At 50.4% G+C, this 22,774-nt stretch overlaps 1 protein-coding gene across 1 annotated transcript in view; it reads left to right on the top strand.

Moving 5' to 3' along the window:
- The window catches only part of HPCAL1 (hippocalcin like 1), a 147,305-nt gene that overhangs the window by 70,162 nt on the left and 54,369 nt on the right, over window positions 1-22,774 (top strand). The gene's annotated exons all lie outside the window — the stretch shown is intronic.

The raw sequence follows: 22,774 nt of genomic DNA, 5'->3' as shown, positions 1-22,774 counted from the left end.
GCAGGCCTTTAGCAGCGCACAGGAGGCTCCAGGTACCCCGGAGCACCTCCTCCACTGCTGGAAATCCCCAGGACCCCCTCCTCTGCCGCATGGCCCCCTGCGCCCGGGAGGCTCCAGGGACCTGCAGGCAGTGGTGCTGTCGTGGGAGAACTTGGGTTCTAAGTCTGGCTTCACCGGCAGCTTTTGACTGGCCTGCATCCCCTGGGGCCTCGGTTTCCTCGTCTGTACGATGCAGGGGTCTACCTGAGGTCGCTACAGCATTTGGGCACACTATGGACTGTTCACTTGGCTGTGTGGCTGCAAAGCTCGGCAGGAAATGGGGTGTCTGGGGAGGCGGGTAGACAGGAAGGGGTGATCCTGGACCCAGGAGCAGCAGAGGCCAGACCACGGGAGCAGGAGGGGGGGGTTTGGGGAATGGCTGTGCGGTCTTGTGGTGCTGCACCTTGCCATGTAGGGGTTTGTGCATCGGGCTGGCTGTGTGGGGTTGGAAAGGAGAACCCACGTCTGAACATACATTGGGGCCTCGGAAGTGTCCTTGCTCCCGAAGTCCAGCAGATGGGTCCAGGTTGTGTCCGCATCTGCCCCTTGTCTTTGGCCCATGTTGTGTTTTTCCTCTGAGAAGAGCTTTTCCTGGTAAATGGTTCCCACTGTTCTCTCTATGTCCTCTGAATACAGAGCGGGTGCAGGGCCCCGGGGAGCTCACTGGGCTCTGGGCAGTGAGCGATAGCAAGGCAAGGGGTGGTCTCTGGGCTGGAGAGGGGCCCCCGTGTCCCTTTGCCTTCTAGGACAACCTTCCCCTGGGCCGTTTCCTGGCTCTGGTGTTTTGCTCTAAGGTTTCTCTGTGCATCTCCTAGAGTGGGCAGGCTGGGCAGGCGTGGGAGCCCTGCAGTGGCCCTGCCCGGGAAGTTCCCACCCGGCGCTGATGGGGGTTCCTCACCTAAAGCCACAGCGTCCCCAGGAAGACAGTGGAAGGGAACCCGGGGCCTGGGTGGGCCTGATTTTCCCTGCAATGTTCCTTTGCTCCTTCTATGGCTCCATTTCAGGTTTTGCTTCTGTTACTGCTTGGGAAACCATGGCGTGAATAACAAGGAGACTTCAGTCAGCAGGTCTAGCTGCCTCTTCAGTTCGGTGGCTTGGGAATTGGTCTGCCAACATGCTTGCTGTTTCTCTAATTCTTAGAAAGCTATTTTCACCCTGTATTTTCTCTTTGATGGAAAAGATCTTATCATGGGCTGTGGTTAAAAAATATTTCTGGGTACCATCCACTCCATGAATTCACTGTATCCTGTTCATTTTTATCTCTCAAATCTTCTTGAATGCATTGGCTTTTATTATGGGACTTTGTTTTTTTAGAAGGTACTGGGAATTGAACCCAGGACCTCATATATGTGAAGCAGGTGCTCAACCACTGAGCTACACCCACTCCCTGGGTGTATTTTTGAAGATGAAGGAATACACCATGATGGTGGCCTTTGTCTTATATAAAAGCTTCAGGACTGTGTTCCTTAAAAGTTGGGTGTCCAGTGAGTACATGCTAGTCTAGACTTCTTTCACCAGCTTTGGCTCTGGTTTTAGCTTTGTCTTATCTCTGTTTCTGATCCTTCTGCTGGAACTAAAGATAGGAAAATCACTATATTTCACTGGCCTGAACCACAGAAAGGAAGCCACTTGGTGCTTTGGGTTGTGGCAGTTGAGGTAGGGGGATGCCATCTCGGGGAGAGATGCTTCATCAGGGTGTGGTTTAATTTCTCATGCGTCTGTGGAACATCTTCCCTGCACCTTCAATCAATTATGAAGCACCTACTGTATTCCAGATGCCACGTCTGGTGTGGTGGGTGCCAGGACGAGTAAGGCTTGGTCCCTGCCCTGGGGGAGCTCACAGTTGACCAGGGGAGGCAGACAGAAGAGTATAGAGTTAGGACCCAGTAGGGCAGGTGCTGTCACCAAGAAAGGGGCACAGCAGGGGGGCCCCATACTCCACCATGCTCCCAGCCACCCACCTAACAGGTGGGATCAGCCGGCCCTCAGGGAGCTCTTCCCACCCCCACCCTCACTGCGAATGTCCCAGAGGCATCCCTCCCTGTGCTTTTGTAGAGCATCCCCTGTCCCCCAGGGAGAACAGGACGTGTCAGGTGTAAGAGGTGTAAGAGGAGAGAACTGGACGTGTCAGGTGTAAGAGGAGCAGGCTGCCACAACTTCCTGGCCTTGAAGCTGCGTCTGAGTCTGGAGCAGGCAGTCAGCTTCTGTCCTTCCCCTCACAGCCTTGGGGGACCCACATCCCCATCCCTTCGGGGCCCTCCCTGAGGTCCCGGGAGAGGGAGGCACCTACACGTGGCCAGGCATTCAGCAGGGGCTGAGGACAGGAGGCCTGGGAGGTGCAGAGGCTGGGGAGCAGTCTGGGAGCTTCCTGGAGGCGGCAGGCTTGCTGAGCTGGTGGTCCTGGTGGATTGGATGGGAATACAGAGAGGATGCCCCCAGGCAGGAGAATGGCATGTAGGCAGGCACACGGGGCTGGACCAGGTGCTCAGGGAGGAGGCAAGACTCCTGGCCTGGACCGAGGAGCAAGTGGCCTTGGGGAGCACCAGAGTGGACAAGGAAGCCAAGGCCTGGAGCAGAGGGGGGTGCCCAGAAGCTGCCCTGTTCACAGTCCCATGCTGCTTCTCAATGAATAAGACATGAGTTGGGTGGAGGGGCCTTGAATCATCATCATTAGCAGCTTGACTTGATAATAGAAAAATTAAAATTTAACGCGATCTACAGTCGCGAGTGACCAAGATGTTCCTAGAAACCGGAGATTGGATGCCAGCACGGTTCTCAGAGTTGATGTCATCATTCACAAATCCCCTGGAGTTGTCTTTCTTCTTCTTCGTGCTGCAGAATTCTAAACCAAGGACAAAAGGGCCCCTTCTTCCTGGGGTGGAGGGCGTACGTTTCCATCTTCGTCACCCTGTGTTCTGGGCTCAGGTCAGAGTCACGCAGCCACAGCAAGATTCAGCCAAATACACATACTTGGTGTCTGTGTAGACTTCTCCTGCTGGGGACCAGAGCTGGACAACCCAGGACCCTGGGGTCCCTCTCCATGCTCACCCCCCAGGCCAGCCTGAAAAGCCAACCCCCCTTCCCCCCTGTGCAGAGAGAGACCCAGCACCCAGGCTTGGCACACTGCGTTTTGTGTGCAAGGACCTTATTGAGGGCAACTCTTTGGCCTGGGGAACCTTCAGGAACTTGTAATGCAGAAGACCCCCTTTCCCCATTCACACACCTGGACTTTGTCAAATTTAGGCTCGAGGTTTGTTTTTTTCCCTTGGACCTCTAGGAAAACCAGCCTGGCAAGTCCTCAAGTCCCCACATCTCGTGACCGGCCGTCCCGTGAGCTCAGGATGACCTGGCGGGGCTGGAGCCAGCCCGCCCCGGTTCCCCCCAGGAGGCAGCTCCAGCTTCTGATTGCCCTGCTGGTCTCCGTGCTGCATGCTCCTTCCTTCCTTCAGATTGTCCTAGATCTGGCTCCCCCAACCCCCCTTTGGAGCTGCTGGGCACGTGCTCAAGGTCAGTGGGGCAGAACACCAGAGCCCCAAGGGAAAAGGGACTGCAGCAAACCCGTAGTTTAATTATAAGAGTTACGTAACGGTATCTTGGAAAGTTTGCAAAATATGGGGCAAAAATCACAGATAATCTTCTACCACAGTCACTCTCACCTTTGTATATCCTCTCAGCTGTATACACTGTAATATCGATGCATGCAGTAGAGGCTTGAATGTTGACTCCCAACTTCTTGCTGCAGTGTTTAAGGAGTGGAGAGAGGAGCTGTTTCTTTACAAGTAGGTATGGTGTGCGTGGGATGCAAAGAGATGGAGAACCCCATCCTGCCCTTGTGGAGCTGACCGGTGAGACGGGAGGCAGAAATTGGACCCCTCGAGCAAGGCTTTCTTGTGCAGCCTCTCTGGAGCACTCTGTGCTAGATGCTGGGCACGAAGTGGACTTGTTCAAGACCCTGCCCTCCAGGCACTCGCAGGGGAGACGGACACCTGTGGATTTAATTTGACTGTGAAGAGCAAACCTGACCACAGTTAAAATTGGGGTAGGAGCAATGCCTTGAGTGGGGGAAGAGGTTGGATGGAAAGGAATAGATGGCTTTTAACTGTAGGGTTCTGAGAAGGCTTCTTGGAAAGGGCCTGGGAATTGAGCCAGGTATAGGTGGGAAAGGATTTATAAGCAGAGAGAGGGGAAGTGGGTAGACGTTTGGCCTGATCACTTCCTTCCTGGTGGGATCACAATCTGTAATTACCTTGTTAGTCTATGTTTGTTTCCTCCACAAGAGTAGAAGCTCCTATGGGGCAGGGGCTTTGTTAACCAAATAGCACTGTGCTTCCTGTACCCAGGAAGCTTCTGGTACAAAGCAGGTACTTTAGAACGGATGGCAGGGAGGAGCAGGATGGCTTTGCCGTGGAGAGGTTCCATGGGCTGGTTGCAGAAGGGTTGTCTTTGAGCCTAGAGGGAAATCTGGGTCTCTTCCCTCGTCATTTGTCTTTAGGGAAGAAAATTGAGAAAATCCTACTAGGATAGGGGTTCTTATCCAGGGGTCCACAGGGGGCCCGTGAGCTTGTATTGAAAAAAATCAACTTACTATCCTTATTTTCTCTGACCTTTAACTGAAATTTAGCATTCCTTCACTTATGAATGTATGCAATAAATTACAGTACTATTCATTTCATATCACATTACCTTTGTTGCATATCTCAAAAAATCACTTAGGCTCATCCGTACTTTGAAATTATGGTAGTTGTTAGAGCTGGCGCTAGTTGAGTGTTGTATTAGTCAGCCAAAGGGGTGCTAATGCAAAATACCAGAAATTGGTTGGTTTTTATAAAGGGTATTTATTTGGGGTAGGAGCTTACAGATACCAGGCCACAAAGCATAAGTTACTTCCCTCACCAAAGTCTATTTTCACATGTTGGAGCAAGATGGCTGCTGACGGCTGCGAGGGTTCAGGCTTCCTGGGTTCCTCCCTTCCAGAGTCTTTCTTCTCTCTGAGTTCAGGGCTCCTCTTTTCCCAGGGCTTGCTTCTTCCTGGGCTCAAGGTTCCTCTCCTCCTGGGGCTGCCTTCTCTTTCCTCTGTGAGCTTACTTCCCAGGCTTAAGGCTTAAGCATCAAACTCCAACATTGAAACTCCAACATCAAAACCCCCCACTCTGTCCTTGAACGTGCCTTTAATCTATGAGTCCCTACCCACCAAGGGGTGGAAACTGAACGCCCTACTGGCACAAGAGGTGAACCTCTTACTGATTACTTAATCAGGTAAACCTCAGAGGAAAAGATCAGTTTACAAACATAATCTAATATTTCTTTTTGGAATTCACCAATAATATCAAACTGCTGCAAGTGTCATAGAACTATCTGCCACTACATTCTGACAAGGGGTCTGTGGTTTTCACCTGACTGGCAAAGGGGTCTGTGGAAAAAAAAGATTAAGAAGAAGGGGTAGGGGTGGAGAGAAATTCCTCTCCCTAATTCCAGTGCTAGAGGTAACCCTGGTGCGTGTGTGCCTGAGGATTCTTTCTGCATACATCTGTATTCTGATAGGTATAATTTTATAAATGAGATCCTGCTGCTGGTGTTTTTGTACCTTTTCTTTGATTAAAAAATTTTTATTGAAGTATATCATTCATACATGAACATACTTAAACAGTAAGTGTGTAGTAAAAGTTGTGCGCTTACAAAACAAACCCGCATATCATCATGCAAGGCTCCCATACATCACCCACCAACACCCTGCACTGTTGTGAGACATTTGTTACAAAGTACGAAAGAATATTGTTGAAGTACTACTACTAACTATAGTCCAAGGCTTATATTTGGTGTCTTTTTACCCCCATCTCACCATATTAATATTTTTATTTGTTCATAAATCATACAGTTTATCTAAAGGATACAATCAGTGGCATTTGGTTTTAAAAAAAAGGAAACCTGCTTTTTCCCACTTAAGCCTGTTCTCTCCTGCCGGGGACGCGGTCCTGCGTGGGCCCGGGCCTGGGCCTCGGGCTTCCCGGGGGCGGGCTGTGGCTGTGTGGCGCAGCGTCCGTGTTCGTGGCGCCGTCCTGGTGGAGAAGGAAATCTAAACGCAGCTGGGAGGAGGAATGTGTGCGGTCACCACTCTTGTTTCATGTTGTTGTTGAGGAGACTCCAGGCAAGGCCATGAGACAAGAATCAGAAAGAACACACTTTACAACAGCGATCTCGTTCTTCCAAGCAGGCTTGGGACGATGAACGTGGATTGTGGAGTCAGGATTGTCCTGGGTTTCGGCCCAGATCATCCCCTTCGTAGCTGTGTGCCTTGGACAAGCAACGTAATTTCCGGGCGTTAGTCCCCCTGGATTGAAGGGGTAAATGGAATCAGATAAAACCCAAAGGACTGTTTCGTACAGAGTGGGCTCTCAGCCAGCGTTGGCTCCCTTTCTGCCGTCCTTTTGTATTGAGGTAAAATCGAAGAAAACTATTGAAAAAACGATTAGAGGTAATAACATCGTTCAGGAAAGTAGTTGGAGAGTGGATATATATTCACCTTTATCTCTGATAGAAATGTTATATTGGTTAAACAACTGTATGCATTTGTCAGAACTCGAACTGTACAACAACAACAAAAAAAGGATAAATTTTCTTGTAGGTAGATTATACCTTAAAGAACTTGATTTTACAAAAAAAAAAGAGTCCATTCTTCACACTAACAAGACATATGAAAACACCCAGGTCTAAATTAAAGAAAAATGGGCCTGGTCCCTGTGAGGAAAAACAATGACATTAAAATACTGTGGGGTATTTTTCCTTATTACAAAAAAATACACGTTAATTCATTCAACAGTTATTTATTGAATGTCTACTATATGTCAGACCTAAGAAATACACCTGAAAAAATGCCCCAGACATGAACCCTCATTGAGCTGACATTTTATAGGGGAGGACAAATAATAAATGTCATAAATGAGTAAATGAAATAATGTTATAAATTATGTCAGGGAGGGGATAGAACAGGACAAGGAGACAGAGGTATGTGGAAAGGAGGGCCTTGCAATTTTAGATAAGTTCATCACAGCAGACCTCACTAAGAAGGTGACATTTTAGCAAAGACTTGAAGGAGGCATGCATGTGACTGTGCAGACCCCTTCCTAGGCAGAAGGGCAGGTCTCCCAGGTGGGAGCAACAAGGAGAGCAATTTTAGATAAACACAAAATGAGTTTTTTATTTTGTTTTGTTTTTTATTCGTAGGAGGTACCCAGGATTGAACCCAGGACTTTGTCTGTGGGAAGCAGGTGCTCGACCACTGAGCTACAGCCACTCGCCAATGAGAGTTGGCTTTTCCATTTGTTTGTTTTTGGTTTTAGGAGGTACCGGGTATTGAATCCAGGACCCTGTACATGAGAAGCAGGCACACAACCACTTGAGCTCTATCCACTCCTTGTAAAGCATGTCACTTTAACCTTTTGAAGTGTATAGTTCATTGGCATTAACTGCATTCACACTTTGGCACTGCCATCACCACCATCCATGTCCAAAACATTTCCACCGCCAACACAGAAATTCTGTGCAGTTCAGCAATAATCCCCATCTCTTCCGTGATCCCCCCACGCCAGCTCCTGGCAATCTCTGGTCTACCTTCTGTCTATGGATTTGCCTATTCTAGGTATTTCACTTGAGCGGAGTCGTGTACTATTTGACCTCTCGTGCCTGGCTGGCTCTTTTACTCGGTGTGGCCTTGTTTTGAAAGCTTTGGAAGGATTTCACTCCTGGGTGTGTACTGCATTTAGTTGACACCCTGCTCTGAAGTGTTGAAGGTGAATCCTTCCATAAACACCACGGCAAGGTGTGAGGAACCCCCAGACTGGAGGATGAGCCCGTCCTTCCGTGGAAGGATGACATGTGGACGTGGAGAGCCGCAACACAGACACAATTACTTGTGTTTCTGGACTTTTTGAACATTCTGTATTGGTTTTTTTTCAGTTAACTATTGGACCCATTGTTCTAAATTTAGAAGTGTATTTCATCTGAAAAGATGCCTGGGGGTTGCAGAAAAAAAGACATATTTGAGCATATCATTGGAAGATATAACTGTATGCAAAGAGGTTTGTTTCCCGGGAAACGGACTTTGGCCCAGTGGTTAGGGCGTCCATCTACCACATGGGAGGTCCGCGGTTCAAGCCCCGGGCCTCCTTGACCTGTGTGGAGCTGGCCCATGCGCAGTGCTGATGCTCGCAAGGAGTGCCCTGCCACGCAGGGGTGTCCCCCGCGTAGGGGAGCCCCACGCGCAAGGAGTGCGCCCCGTAAGGAGAGCCGCCCAGCACAAAGGAGGGAGCAGCCTGCCGAGGAATGACGCCGCCCACACTTCCCATGCCGCTGACGACAACAGAAGCGGACAAAGAAACAAGACGCAGCAAAAAGACACAGAAAACAGACAACCGGGAGGGGAGGAGAATTAAAATAAATAAAAATAAATGTTTAAAAAAAAAAAAAAAAGAGGTTTGTTTCCCAACTTTGCAGATCCCCAGTTCAGTTGCCTGCCTTGCCCGCTGCCCCCACTCTTCCCGGAATGCCCCCCGCCCATCAAGCTTCTCGTCACACCTTGAGCGCATTTCTCTCCCCTGTCCTTTGAGGGGCTGTTCATCCACATGGAATGTTCTTCACTCTGCTTGAAGAACTCCTAGGCTACCTCCAAGGTCCAGCATAGTATCTCCTCTCCTGGAAGCTTCCACCTCCCCCTTTGCACCCATCATGCTTTATACCTTCCTGCACCCGGTGCTTATGGTGCCCCTGGAAGCTTATAGCTCCTGAGTGCAGGGACCTGGGCAGTGCCTGGTTTCCTCCCCCTCAACAAATAGTAGCCAAGCAGCCCCCAGGAGCCAAGTATTTGGGTTTGGTGTCAAGGTACAAGCATGATAATTAGAATGTGTTCTGCTCTGCAGAACCGTCCATTCAGGGTGAAAAGTAAAGGCCTGAAGGTGGAGGAAGCAAGAAAAGCTCCCCAGAGGAGAAGGCCTGGGAGCTCTGCAGAAGGAAAGCAGAGCTGGACGGGTGGGGAGACTCAGGGCCAGGGAGGGGCTCTTAACTGCCGGGCCGGCCAAGTGCCTGAACTGGGCGGGGTGGCCCTTTCCAGCACTGTGCCCTCGCTTAGCCTGATGGTGGAGGACAGGCCCGCCGGCCCCTCTTAGAGTAAGTGGTGTGGCTTCCGGGCTCTCGTGGGATCTGTGGCATAGCAGGACCGAGGATGGGTTCATCTGTCTGAATTCTCTCACATTTCAAATGTCACGATTCTGCAGCTACCTTGCCCGAGGCAAAGAGAAAGAGTTTGGTGTTTGTTTGTTTTCAGGCTGCTTTGAAGGGAAACGTGGGACTCATTTGAGTGAACAGTTAATATTTGCAAGGCATATGGGAGCCAGAGATTTGGTTGCAACTGTCAGTCTTACCTGCTTGCACTTCTTTTTCCCTTCATTTTCAAAACAATTTATTGGGGAGCAGATGTGGCCCGGTGGTTGAGCACCTGCTTCCCATGTATGATACGAGGTCCTGGGTTCAATCCCTGGTGCCTTCTTAAAAAAATTATTCAAATATATCATTCATACATGAACATACGTAAACAATAAATATGTCGTAAAAGTTGTGAACTTACAGAACAGACATGTGTACTGTCATACACGGCTCCCATACATCACTACATGCACTTCTGAAATAGTTATTTAAAATTTGGGGTGGGGCTGGTTATGTACCTTAAAGGCTCATTGTAGAAAATGTGAAATGTCAGAATAGAAAAGAGCAAATGTAATCTGTAATCCTGGAATTACAGTAATTATCATCGCTAATATCTTGGTCTTTTTCTACTTGGTATTTACTTACTGATAGGTGAAGAGGCGTAATGCATGTTGAACTTGACTTTGTACTATCAATACATTTCACTTCCCACTCTTTCTATTTTATTCTCCTAGGTTATTAGAAATGATTTATAAACCCAGCTTTTGTTCTGTTTTTTCTTTCAGGAGGTACCAGGGATTGAACCCAGGACCTCATACATGAAATGCTGGTGCTCAAACCACTGAGCGGTACCCGCTCTGCTAAACGCAGCTTTGATCAGCAAGCTGCAGGAGTTTGGAGGCTTGGACGTGGTTTGGTCCAGCCTTCTAATTTTATGCAAGGTGATCTCCTGGGACCCAGTTCCTTTCCCAGGGAGATCAAGGCAAATTTGGGAGTTGGAAGAGGCACCTGTCGTATAAATCTCTTTACCCTCCCGTGCTGCTTTTGTCACAGCTGCAACATCCAGTCCCAAGATTGTCCCCTGGGTGGATAAGAGATTCAGAAGAATAGATTTAAGGTCCAATACTACCACTTGAAGAAAAAATCTCCGTGCCATCTGTCTGTTGGTAAAATATCCTTGAAGACTGTTTTGTAGAAATACTGTGAAGCTGTTCCGTGGGGCTGAGCTGCCCCTGTCTCAGTGGGTGGGAGCTTCTTGCGGAGTCCCCAGCAGGGCTGCTCCTTACACCCCACCTCTTCCAGGAAGCCGTCCCTGGTCTCTAGATAGTGCAGGAGGGCCCTGCGTGGGCTCTGATAGCAAACCACACTCGCCGCATATCTGTTTGCCAGGTAGTCTCCCGGGAGCTCCTGGAAATCAGTGAAGTGTTTCATGGGGAAGTTGCTTTGCAGGGAAGGTGTTTGCAAGCTGATGTTGGTAGCAGCGGGACCAGGAGAGGCTGAAGCTCTTGAGCATCGCTACACACTTAAACCTGACTTCCTTTCTTGGCATGCTGGGCAGTCACAGGAGAGCAATGGACCTAGCCCTTGAAATTCAGCAGAGCCGGGGCTGACCCTTTTGTGGGTTTTTTTATTTTTTGAGAGCCAAGTGGGGAACCTGGGTCACACGGATGACTGTGTTGAGCGTTGAATGACTCAGTCCCAAGAACCTTGAATAATGGGATGGTGGTGACCACGGGACGTCTTTCAGCACATGCCATATGGCCCGGCCCTGGCCACGTCAGCGTTTTCAGCCAACCACTGGGTAAGCCGCGGCAGGGCTGCCAGCTTGGCAGAGGAGACAAAGCCGGAGGCCTATTAAAATTTCAAAAGCTCCGGTAGTTGAAAGGATGAGCTGAAAATAAGATGAAATTGAACAGGGTCAAAGGTTGGCCTTGCCCTTGGGTTTGATGACAGTTCAAGTTAAAAAATAAAAATGGAATGCTCTGGGAGGCCTGAGCACCCACTCGGAATCACCCGGCTTGTCTTTCGGCTCGTCTTTCAGCTCGTTCACGCAGGCTGCCCTGCGCACGCCCCAGGCTTGGATCCGAGCCGGCCGCGGGAGTCCCAGGCACCCCCTATGGGAACCAGTGCTGGCAGAGGGCCAGTGAACTCGCTGGCCCGGGCCCTCCTGGAGGCACAGACAGGTCACGTGACCACAGAGCGGCTCTGTGCAACTCTGATTGCACAAGCACCCATGGCACTGAAGAGGTGTGCAAACGTTCTGGTTGTGCAATTGCTGGGCTGCTTTCCCCTTTGCTGCAGCAGACTTGCAGTTTTAAAAAAAAAACAGCAAAACCCAAGATCTCAGTCAGGAAGTGCACGCCGACTCCTGGATCTGGAGACCCCCCAGGCTCCTGCACCCTGAGCCTGGAAAGAAGGCATGTGGACAGGTCGGTGGAAAAACCACGAGCGTGTCCTGTGGGCGTGCCCTGAGCTGACTGAGAACTCGGGAGTACACAGGAGTTGTGCTGTGTGCAGAGCGGGAGCGGATCAGGTTTTTTTTGCAATTTGTCTTTGCATTGACCAATCCCTGGCCGTTTTCCAGCCAGGCCGGAACAAGCCCTTGGGCACCGTGCTCCGAGGCCTCGGCAGCTGTGATCTGTTGAGGCCTCTTTCGCCAGGAGCTAGGGATGCTTCCCCAGGGCCTGAGCTACCCCAGTCTTGGTGGGTGGGAGCTTCTTGGGGAGTCCCCAGCAGGGCTGCTCCCTTCACCCCACCTTTCCATCGTCTTGGTCTCCCTCTGCGCTGCTAACTCTTGTTTATCTTATCCTTTAGGGCTCTGTATAGATATCACCCCTTCCAGGAAACCTTCCCTGATCCCTAGATAGGGTAAGAGGGCCTTCCGTAGGCTGACATAGCAAACCACACTCACCGCATAGCCCTTTTGCCTGATTGTCTCCCGGGAGTTCCTGGAAATTAGGAATTGTTTGTGTTCACCACTGATCCGTAACACCTGGTATAGTGCCTGGTACCTGTTAAGCATTCAATGAAATGTGTTTTGAATGAGTGGAAGAAGGCAGGGATGGGCTCTAAATTCCAGCTCAGCAGCCAGCCCGCCTCCTTGACAAGGGGAGCATCTGAGGTGGCTGGGGCCGCTGCTTTTGTGCAGGCCGGAAGCAGCCTCCAAGTTCTCCTGGGAGTTGAACAGAACCCAGAGTGCCTGGGAGAATAAGGAGGCCTGCTGACCCCCCCAGGTATCCCCGAGGATGTATCAGGTAGCCCATTAACCAAAGCAAGGAGCTGCCCAAGGGGCCCTTGGAAAATTCTTTAACTATCTAATATCACACTTTGAACAAAGATGCAGATGATCATCCGCTGAGCCCTGGCTGGAAAATCCCCTGCTCTGGACCTCACATTTCCCTCCCAGCGGGGTGACCCCTAACAGGTCCCTGGACTTCTCAGTCCAGGGTCTCACATGGAGAGGATCGAACGGCTAAGCAGAGGTGGAAGCTCTTTGTCACATGCACAATGTGGACTTGGCTATTCAGGGCACCCCTTGTGGTCGGGCATCGCTTTAGACTCCACTTTTGACTTGTGGGACAGGACTAAAGATATGTCAGCATGTCTTCCTTTTGAACGGAGTGTACGTTCTGACACCTTCCTTTTAAACTGCTGCCAAGGTTCCATTGATCTCAGGCTACCAAAGTGTAATGTCATTAAAGCTCGCTGGTGGAACATTCTGAGATTTCCATCTACGATCAAGACCAGTCTTGTGTGACCTTCAAGAAAATATGGCTTAAAAGCACAGGGCCTTGAGCTGAGTACACAAGAGAGAGAACACTGGAAATAAGAGAACCAGAGTATGTGTGTCTTTAGATCAGGATAAAGACTTTGCATTTTATTCTGAGTGAATGGAAAGGCATTGCAAGGTTTTGGGCAGAGGGTAATGTGGTCCAACATGTTTTTAAAGGATTTCACTCACTGGTGGTAGAGAATAGACTATAAAGGGATAAGAGAGAAATCGGGGGAAATAATTAGGAGATTCTTACTGTGGTACTGGCAAGATGATGGTGGCTTAGACCAGATTGGTAGTGATGGAGGTGATAGGAAGTGCTCAGATTTGAGACAAATTTTATGGTCAAATAAGGGGGATATGCTGGCAGACTTGCAAGTACAGAGAGCTCTTTCAAAGACCTTTGCTCTAAAGGGCAGCAGAGAAGTTGGACAGCAGCTGGGGAAGAATGTGGGGTCAAGGGAGGGAGTTTTTGGTAAGATGAGAAGTATCGTGTGTTTGAATGCTGACGGAAAGGAGTTAGTAGAGAAGGAAAAATCGATGATGCAGGAGAATGGGGCAGTCATTGCTAGAGTGATGTCTTGAATAGGCAAGAAGAAATGGAGCTAATGCACAGTAGAGGGGTTAGTCCTCTGAAATCTCTGAGATGTCATTCCTATTTTATTGTTGAGGAAACAGGCTTAGAGAAGTTAAGGATCTTGCCCAAGATCAACATCATATTGTTAATAAACAGTGGCCCTGACTTTGGAACCCAGACTGAATCCACAGCCCAGAAATCTTAACCACCAGGCATTTTGTCTCCATGAGACCAAATATCGTCACGTGCTGGCACAAATACACTAATATGTTAAAAATGATCTAATCTAGTTGGAAGATAGTCTTTCAAATATGGAAAAATGTTCCTAAAAAAAAATAAGAAGAAATAAAAAATAACATGTTAAAGTAAAAAAAAAAAAAATTGGGGGGGGAGGGAAGCAGATGTGGTGGAAGTGATTGGGCTCCCGCCTACCACATGGGAGGTCCGTGGTCTGGTTCCTGGTGCCTCCTAAAGAAGACAGCAAGCTGGCACAACAAGATGACACAACAAGAGACACAAGAAGAAAAGTATAATGAGAGACACAACAAAGCAGGGAGCAGAGGTTCCTGGTGCCTCCTAAAGAGGATGATCAGGATGGCTAGCTGTCACAACGGGCAGGCACAGTGAGCTGACATGACAAGATGACACAACAAGACATGAGGAAAAACAAACAAGAGATACAACAAAGCAGGGAACGGAGGTGGCTTAAGTGATTAGGCACCTCCCTAAAGAAACAAAGAAGACGAACAGACACAGCAAGGGCAAACAATGAGGGGATGGGGAGAGATAAATAAATACATCTTTAAAAAAGGGGGGGTGTGGGGTGGGGATGCGGCTTAAGCAGTTGGGTGCCCACCTCCCACATGGGAGGTCCCGGGTTTGGCTCCCTGTGTCTCCTTGGGAAAAAAATGGTACTAAAATAAAAAATACTGATGCAAAAAAAAAAAGTACAGGGCCACCACATGTGAAATAATCCCTTGAGTGCCATGCTTCCTAAAACATGTCCGTGAGAACAGAGGCTGGGGGAAAGCTGGCTTGTACACTCATCTTGACAAGAAGCCAGGCGCCTTGTTTCTCCCTATTCCTGTGAGGGGTGTGTGTGTGTGTGTGTGTGGCTGTGGTTGCTGAGTGTGATCACCACAACAAACAAGCCATCTTCCTGTTTTCTGCCTGGCCACACTGCAGGGACTCACTGAGCATTAAAATTCAGTTTTTTAAGCATTCGAACATTGACTCAAGTGAGGACAGCACAGCTCTGTGATGGAAATGAGAGCCTGAGTACACTCTGAATGGCTTGTACAAAGCAAGGAACATTCTAACATGGTATCCTGTGGTAGAGGAAGGACTGTGGTTAACAGAACAAATATGAGAACATTCTCTCATAAACTATAACAAATATATTTAATACTAACACAGGATGTTAATAATCGGGTGGGTTGGGGGAAAAATACATCCAATGTGAGACATGGGCTATAGTTAGTAGTAATAATTTGAAGGTCTCTTTCATAGTTGGTAAGAAATGTCTCACAACAATGTAAGGTGCTGGTGGTGATGGATGGGAGCCTTCTATGATGATATCATGTTTGTTTTATAAGTTCATGAATTTTACTGTACACTTACTGTTTATATATGTTCAGGCATGAAGGATATACTTCAGTACAATTTTGTTAATAGAAATTTTTTTAAAAACCACTTTCTCAGCCCCTCCCTGTTGAGAAGAAGTATGTGGAGTGTTTGGCTTTCTTGTGCAAGACCTTCTAGAGTGGCGGCGTGGGGGTTAGTTCTGCCTGGTCTGAATGATCTTTTTACCCTTTATTGGGGAGTTTGGGGAATGACTCTGCAAACCCCTTGCTGTTAGAGTCTGGAATATGCACGAGGTGACGAGGGGAATGTCTTGATGTCAGGTGTCCTCAACCCCAGCGCTGCTGACGTTTTGTGGGGGACGGTTCTGTGTGCTGTAGGTTTAGCAGCATCCTTGGCTACATGCCAGTAGTACCCCTCATTTGAAATAACCAAAACTGTCTCCAGACATACCCAGATCGCCCTGCAGAGGACTGCCGATTGACATGTACTTGTGCACGTATACAAGTGCGTGCCCTTTTGTTGCCAGCGCCGGATTGGCAAGCTGGGTCGGTAGCCAGAATCAGCTTCCTGATACTTGCCCGCACCCTTAAATAGAAATTTCCTAATCGTAGCTGAACAACTACAAACCTCCCTTCTCGGGGTGGGGTGGAGGGAGACCGAAGGCCAGGGGAAGGGAGCCAGGCTGGAAGGGCCTCTCTGCAGCCAGGTCAGAGAAGCCACTGCTTCTTCCAAGGAGTGGGGGAGAGGCTGCAAGTAGAGACGTGGCACAAAACACCCCTCGTGGAAACGCAGGCTGACAGGGGAGTACAGACTCCCTTCTCCCCTCCTCACGGGGTAAGTCCAGAAAGAGGAAGCTGTGAAGTTAAACGCCCAGCCCCTGGTTGCTAAGCAGAAAGCGCTGGCCTGCTGTGCCAGTGGACTCTCAGTCATCAGCCATTCATGCCACAGATTTTTATTGTGTTCACCCTGTGCCAGGTGATGCGGTAGGCTCTAGTCTAAGGCCCCTTCCCCTCCAGTAGTCCCCTTCTGTTGTGGAGCTACAGACACTAATCCACAAATCCCAGAAAAGCCCTACAATTTCATCAGTGGCGGAGTATGATGAAGGAGAGACGCGCAGGGCCATGGAAGTGGTGGTGGGGCTAGGGGATGTGCCCTGAGGGAGGGACTGTGAACTGGGGTCTCCAGGAAGAGGTAGTCATTCACTGGGGAGCTAGGGAGTGTTCTAGGCAGAGCAAAAACCACCTTGCAGTGGCTCAAGTGATAGAGCTGCCGCCTACCATGTGGGAGGACCTGGGTTCGATCCCTGGGACCTCCTGGTGAAAAAGAAGAGAAAGCGTGCCTGCGTGGCAAGCCAGCGCCTGCGTGAGTGCCCACGTGGTGAGCCAGTGCCCGCACAAGTGAGTCATGCAGCAAGATGATGACGCAACAAAAGAGAGACAAGGGGAGAGTCAAGGTAAAGAGCAGCAGAAACTAGGAACTGAAGTGGCGCAGTTGACAGGGAACCTGTCTCCACATCAGGAGTCTCCAGGATCAAATCCCTGTGAATCCTAGAGGAGAGAAAACAGGGTGGGAGGAGGGGAAGGAAAAATATATAAATAAATAAATCTTTTTTCAAAAAAAGAAAACCCACCTTGCAGACTTCCCAATTGGGGAGTTGGCGTAGCAGCCTGGAATCAAAGGTGTGAAAAGGTGAGGCAGAGACACCCAGCCGAAGGCCCTCTCTGAGGGCTGGTGGGTGGGAGTTGCTCTCCTGCCTTCACGCCTCACACCTCAGGCCTGAAGAAGCGGGGACCTGAGCTGGCGCTGGGCAGTGGGGCCAGGCCCGCGTGGAGCTGGGCGGGTGTCCCTGTGTGGAGAGGCTGGGGGTAGATTCCAGAGCAGGGTTTCTTCCCACTGTGGCCTCACCCTTCAGGGAGCTGAGAATTACCTCAGGGTACTTGGAAAGGGCCTGGAAACCTGCATTTTGAGTAACTGCCTCCAGGTGTAGATTTCCTGAGGGACCCTGAGGGAGGTTCCTTGGAACTGAATACCTTGAGTATAGACTCTTTCTCCAGCCCATGCCGGGGCGTCCATTTGAGGCCAGGTCGGGGTGTCCCTTTCACTTTGTGTGCTGGACTGATTCCACTCGCGGACGCCGCGTGAAAGCCGCGTGGGCGAGTGTGGGTGACGCCAGAGCCCAGGGCTGGTGGCCCAGCCCTTGTCATTAATAGGATTCGCCGGCCTTTTTGGTGTTTGTGGAATGGCGGCTGTCGCAGGAACCCAGAAGCTGCTCATTTGTGAGGAATGAATAATTTATTTCTGTTTTCAGATGACTTGTTCCTTCGTCACAGATACTGCAGACGAGCGCTTGTGTATTTTGTCGGCTGCTGGTTAAGTGGCTTCAGCAGAACTTTCCTTAATCCCTGACAGGCCTGGATGCCCGTTTCCAGGCTGCTGGTTTGCAGGCTGCATTTAAGGAGAGTCTGGGTTTTCTTTACGCTCTGTACTTTCCTTTTTTGTCTCTTAGCGAGGCCATTATGCTTTCCCTCCTCGTTGCCTTTTTCAGGAAGCAACACTAGCTGGTCCTGGGGATTTTAGGGTTGTGTGCTTATTAGGAACTTGAGTCTCAGAGGGGACTTATCTCCAATTTCTGTGCATGACAAGGTGAAAACCACACGCCTTCGCAATTATCCTTAAAAAATCTCAGATTTTCACAGGTGCCAGCTTCACCCTCCACCCCCTTCCTGGGTTGCTCCGGTCTCCCAGACATCAACCTCTACTCATGCCATCCATCCTGCCAGGCTGCTAAATCCGTTGCTCATGAGCTTGCCATGGCTCCCAATTGCCAAAAGCCTGAATCTCCATGTCCAAGGTCTTCCATGGTCTGGCTCCGTCAGTCTTCCCCAACCTCATCTCTCCTTGCTGCTTCTTACTATCAGTGTCCCTACTCTTGGATTCATTCATTAAATGTTTATTGGCAGCAACCGCCTGCCAGGTGCTATGCAGGGGGCTGGGGGACCCGGTGAGAAAGGTGAGAAGGGAGTCTCAAGTGAGCAGGAGCATAAGGTGGCAGGTTTCAGGCAGGCCTCACTGAGACCCCTGGTACACCAGGGAAGGGGGAAAAACAGCTGTTGGGAGGAGAGTCTCAGAATTTGCAGCACACTTAGCATGCCTGAAGCCTGGGTGGCTGGCTGGACCAGCCTGATTGCAAAGGGCCTTGAACACTAAACCGCAGGAGCTGCAGGTCACGAGAAACCGCAGTGGGTGAGAGGCAAGGTGCCTGGGGACCACTTGCCTGCCTGCCCACTCCACCTTTCCATGGACCCATCTGCCTTGCACTTATAGCACCGCCTTGCCCTTCCTTGCTTAATTCAATTTAAATACTTAGTAAATATGTCTCTTCTTGCCCCTTTATTGCCCCTTGAGGGCTAGGTTTGGTCTCTAGCATTTGCCACTCAGCAGGGAGCACTGGCCTATGGCTGAGTGGTGGAAGCAAAGCCTTCCAGGCCTGGGACGACCACACTGAGTCCCAGGTGCAGCACTGGCTGGCTGTGTGGCCTTGGGCAAGGGGCTTAACTTCTCTGAGCCTCTGTTTCCTCATCTGTAGGTCAAGGCAATGCTCCCACTCTCGGCAGGCACTTTGGAAGAATAATTGTGATGGTGTGACATGTGCCCTCCTTGTCTCTCTTTTAGAAGAGTTTGTGAAGAATTGGTATTAATTCTTTACATATTTGGTAGAATTAATCAGAGAAGCGGTCTGGGCCTGAGCTTTTCTTTCTGGGTAGTTTTTGATTAATAATTCAACCTTTTTACTTATAGGTCTACTTGGGTTGTCTATTTCTTCTTGAGTCAGTTTTGGTAGTTTGTGTCTTTTAGGAGTTTGTCCATTTCATGTCATTAGTTAGCGTGCAGTTGTTCAGGGTATTCCTTTATAATCCTTTTTATTTCTGTAAGGTTTGCAGTGATGTCATCTCTTTCCTTTCTCATTGTAGTAATTTGGATCTCAGTTTTTCTTGGTCAAGTTAGGTAAATGCTTGCCAATTTTTGTTTGTCCTTTCAAAGAACTGGCTCTGGGTGATGATGTGTGCATGAAACGTGCCGCCTGGGACATGGAGGTGGCCCCTCAAAGGGTGGGTTTGGGTTTTTGTGTAAGGGCCTCATCCTTCAGAAGTGCTTCCCTCTGACTTCCTTGCCTCACTTGGTCCTTGAGGCGACCTCAGGATGTCTGTGGCGTCTCCATTTTACAGAGGAGGAAGAGAACCTGGGGAGGAGAGGCGCTTGTCCCTGCCGTACCATGCCAGCGTCAGAGTCCACCTTCCATACCCCCGGGCCACTTATTATTTCCACGTCATGGAAGGGCGCTTGGTCGCCACTCACTCCTCCCACACAGATTTTCCAGTCTCTGAGGCCTCAAGGGTGGCAGCCAAGCTCAGGCAGGAAGCTGGGTGGAGGGGAGAGGGCTTTGGGGCAGGGCAGTCAAGGTCACTCCGTCCCAGACACGTCCCGTGCCCCACGCCCCTGGGGTCACTTCCCTGGACAGGTAAGAGGGAGGCTCCAGCCTGGCTCTGCAGCCAGCAAGGAGAGCGCCCAGGGGCACTCACTCTGCAGGGGGCTGTGCCCAGCTGTGTCGTCGCAAGGCCGTCCTTGGCCCCTTTTCGAATCACAGCCCCCCACCCCCTGACCCTCTCCATGACCCTTGCATCCTGTGTGACAGAGCACAAGCTCCCAGAGGGCAGGGCTGTGGGACTGTGGCTCCTTTGAGCCTGGCCATGGGCCAGCCCACGGAAGAGTGGATGGAGAAAGGCGCAGGGAGACCTGGGGACCGCCCAGGACAGGTGGTCCGTGAGGCACAGCCCGGTGCCCGAGGGGACCCTTCTTACGCAGTGGGGAGCTCTGGTCGCCATATACCAGGGACCCTCTTTCGTGGTGGTGAAAAGCTCGCTTGCGTCCAAAGCGTTTTCCTTCTCTTTCTGGTTCTGGAGCTTTAGGCCCAACCACTGAGATTCCTTCGGAGACGTGAACCCTTGCTTCCATTCGTGGGGTGCCTAATTCTGTGCCCTTGCTCCCTACGGGCTTGCTGGGAAAAAGGCCATAGCGACAACTCAAACCGTGTGCCTTCCTCTGTTCTCCAGTGCCGCTACCGAGAGACCTCTCGGGCATCCAACAGTGGGACTGAGGGCAGCGGCGACCCCAGCTCCTGGGCACCTCTGGAAGGGACACTTCTCCAGGTCCCTCTGCATCTCAGCCCAGCAAAGGAAGGTGCCCGCCTCCTTTCCCAGGAGTCGCACCTGCCCTGCGAGCTTGGTGAAACCTTCCCTCTCGGGAATCCCATTTGCTCGATGTAAAGTGAAAGGCTTGGACGTGGCTGGCGGCTCTCCTTTGAATGGGACCTTTTCTCCTCGCAAGTGGAATCATCTCTTCTCCATCTCCCAGCACCTCCACAGAACCTGGGACCCTGGAAACCGTTGGAGATTCTGGCTGGGGATTTCTACAGTCCCCTCTGCAGCCGAAATCGGAGGTTTTTTCCTCTGGCAGAGACAGACGATTGGCAGGAGGCGTGTCTGTGGGACAAAGGCCCTGAGATAGAACTTGCTGGATCGGGTTTGGCTTTATTATTTTCCATCTCCCTGGGGCCCATCAGAGCGTCTCCCCATTGGTTGCCTCATTGTTTTGATATTGGCAAAGGTTTGTCCTGCCGTCCTCCTGCTGGAACAGGACACGCCATCCGAGAAGAATGGGGAATGCAGGAGCAGGTGCTCTGCGGTCCAGGGGTCAGGGGCATCAGAGGGTCATGTTGGGGGGAGGCAAAGGCAGGGGGTTCAGGAGGTTTCAATTGTTAATGGGCAGTGGGTCATTTTATTTCCTTTCCTTCCCAGGGGCAGTCATGGATGAACAGACTTGAGATTGATATCTCAAGAAAGGGTTGCATTTTTTAAAAGTGAACCTGGCTCTCCACATTGGGAGAAGCCTGGCACAGCTGTAGGGGACCCCACTTCTCCGCTCCCCCTGGTGGGGAGACCTTATAGTCCCTTTCCCCATCGCCTGGGGTGTTTGCAGCACTCTCTGGTTTTTCTAAAATGATGTTGGTTAAAATAAAATGCAAACTCCCCACCCTGGCCTCCAAGCCCCTTATCTCCTCGCGTGCTGGCTGCAGCAGTACTCACCTTCTCGCAGCTCCTTGAACTTGCTGAGGGACTTCCTGGCTCAGGCCTTGCCCTGGCTGCTCCCTCTGCCTGGAGCCCTCTCCTAAGCCTGCCCCTTTCTCTCTTGCCTGTCACCTATCGGGACTTTGCAGAGCACTCAAATCACTGTAGTAGTTTCCCACAGTTATCACAATCTATATTTACTTTTTTCATTTGTTTCCTGTTACTGTCACTTTTGAAAGTAAGCCTTTTGTGGGCAGGGCACTTGTCTAATTCACTTCTAGCCTCCCCAGTACCTGGCTCATAGTAGCTGCTCAAAAACTTTCGGTCCAGTAAATAAATAGCGGGTAGTACAAGCTGGGCACTGCTTATACAGGGGTCTTTTTTTTTTTTTTAAGATTTATTTATTTATTTCTCCCCCCACCCCAGTTGTCTGTTCTCTCTATCTATTTGCTGCATGTTCTTTGTCAGCTTCTGTTGTTGTCAGCGACAACAGAATCATCTGTGTTTCTTTTTTTTTTTTTTTTTTTTTAATTGACTTTGTAATAATATTACATTAAAAATATATATGTGAGGTCCCATTCATCCCCACCCCCCCACCCCACCTCTCCCCCCCCCCCCCAGCAACACTCCCTCCCATCATCATGACACATCCATTGGATTTGGTAAGTACATCTTTGGGCACCTCTGCACCTCATAGTCAATGGTCCACATCATGGCCCATACTCTCCCCCATTCCATTCAGTGGGCCCTGTGAGGATTTACAATGTCCGGTGATTGCCTCTGAAGCACCATCCAGGGCAGCTCCATGTCCCAAAGACGCCTCCACCTCTCATCTCTTCCTGCCTTTCCCCATACCCATCAGCCACCATGTCCACTTTTCCCAATCCAATGCCACCTCTTCTATGTGGACATTGGATTGGTTGTGAATCTGTGTTTCTTTTTGTTGTATCATCTTGCTGTGTTGGCTCTCCATGTATGCGGCGTCATTCCTGGGCAGGCTGCGCTTTCTTTCGCCCTGGGCGGCTCTCCTTACGGGGTGTGCTCCTTGCTCGTGGGGCTCCCCTACGCGGGGACACCCCTGCGTGGCATGGCACTCCTTGCGTGCATCAGTGCTGCGCATGGGCCAGCTCCACACAGGTCAAGGAGGCCCGGGGTTTGAACCGCGGACCTCCCATGTGGTAGACGGATGCCCTAACCACTGGGCCAAGTCCACTTCCCTACAGGGGTCTTGGTGAAAAATCACGTCTTGGACAGCCTTGTCCAGCAGACGTAAAACCTCTCTTGGAAAGGGTATTCAGAGAGGTGAGGCCGCCTGGGTGGTGGGGGATTTGAACTCAGCCTGCCTGACTTCAGAGCTCCTTCTTTTCCCACTGTCTCATGAGGAGGTCCTTGGGCTGCATCCTCGGCCTGGGTGGGCGTACACAGGGAGGCTCCCAGACCCTGGTCTGGTCGGCAGGGAGGCCCTTTGCTTCCTTCTGGAGC

Source organism: Dasypus novemcinctus, chromosome 25, assembly GCF_030445035.2.
Source record: "Dasypus novemcinctus isolate mDasNov1 chromosome 25, mDasNov1.1.hap2, whole genome shotgun sequence".
Lineage (NCBI taxonomy): Eukaryota > Metazoa > Chordata > Mammalia > Cingulata > Dasypodidae > Dasypus > Dasypus novemcinctus.
The sequence above is the reverse complement of the archived record's forward strand: the minus strand, read 5'-3'. Positions and strand labels throughout refer to the sequence as shown.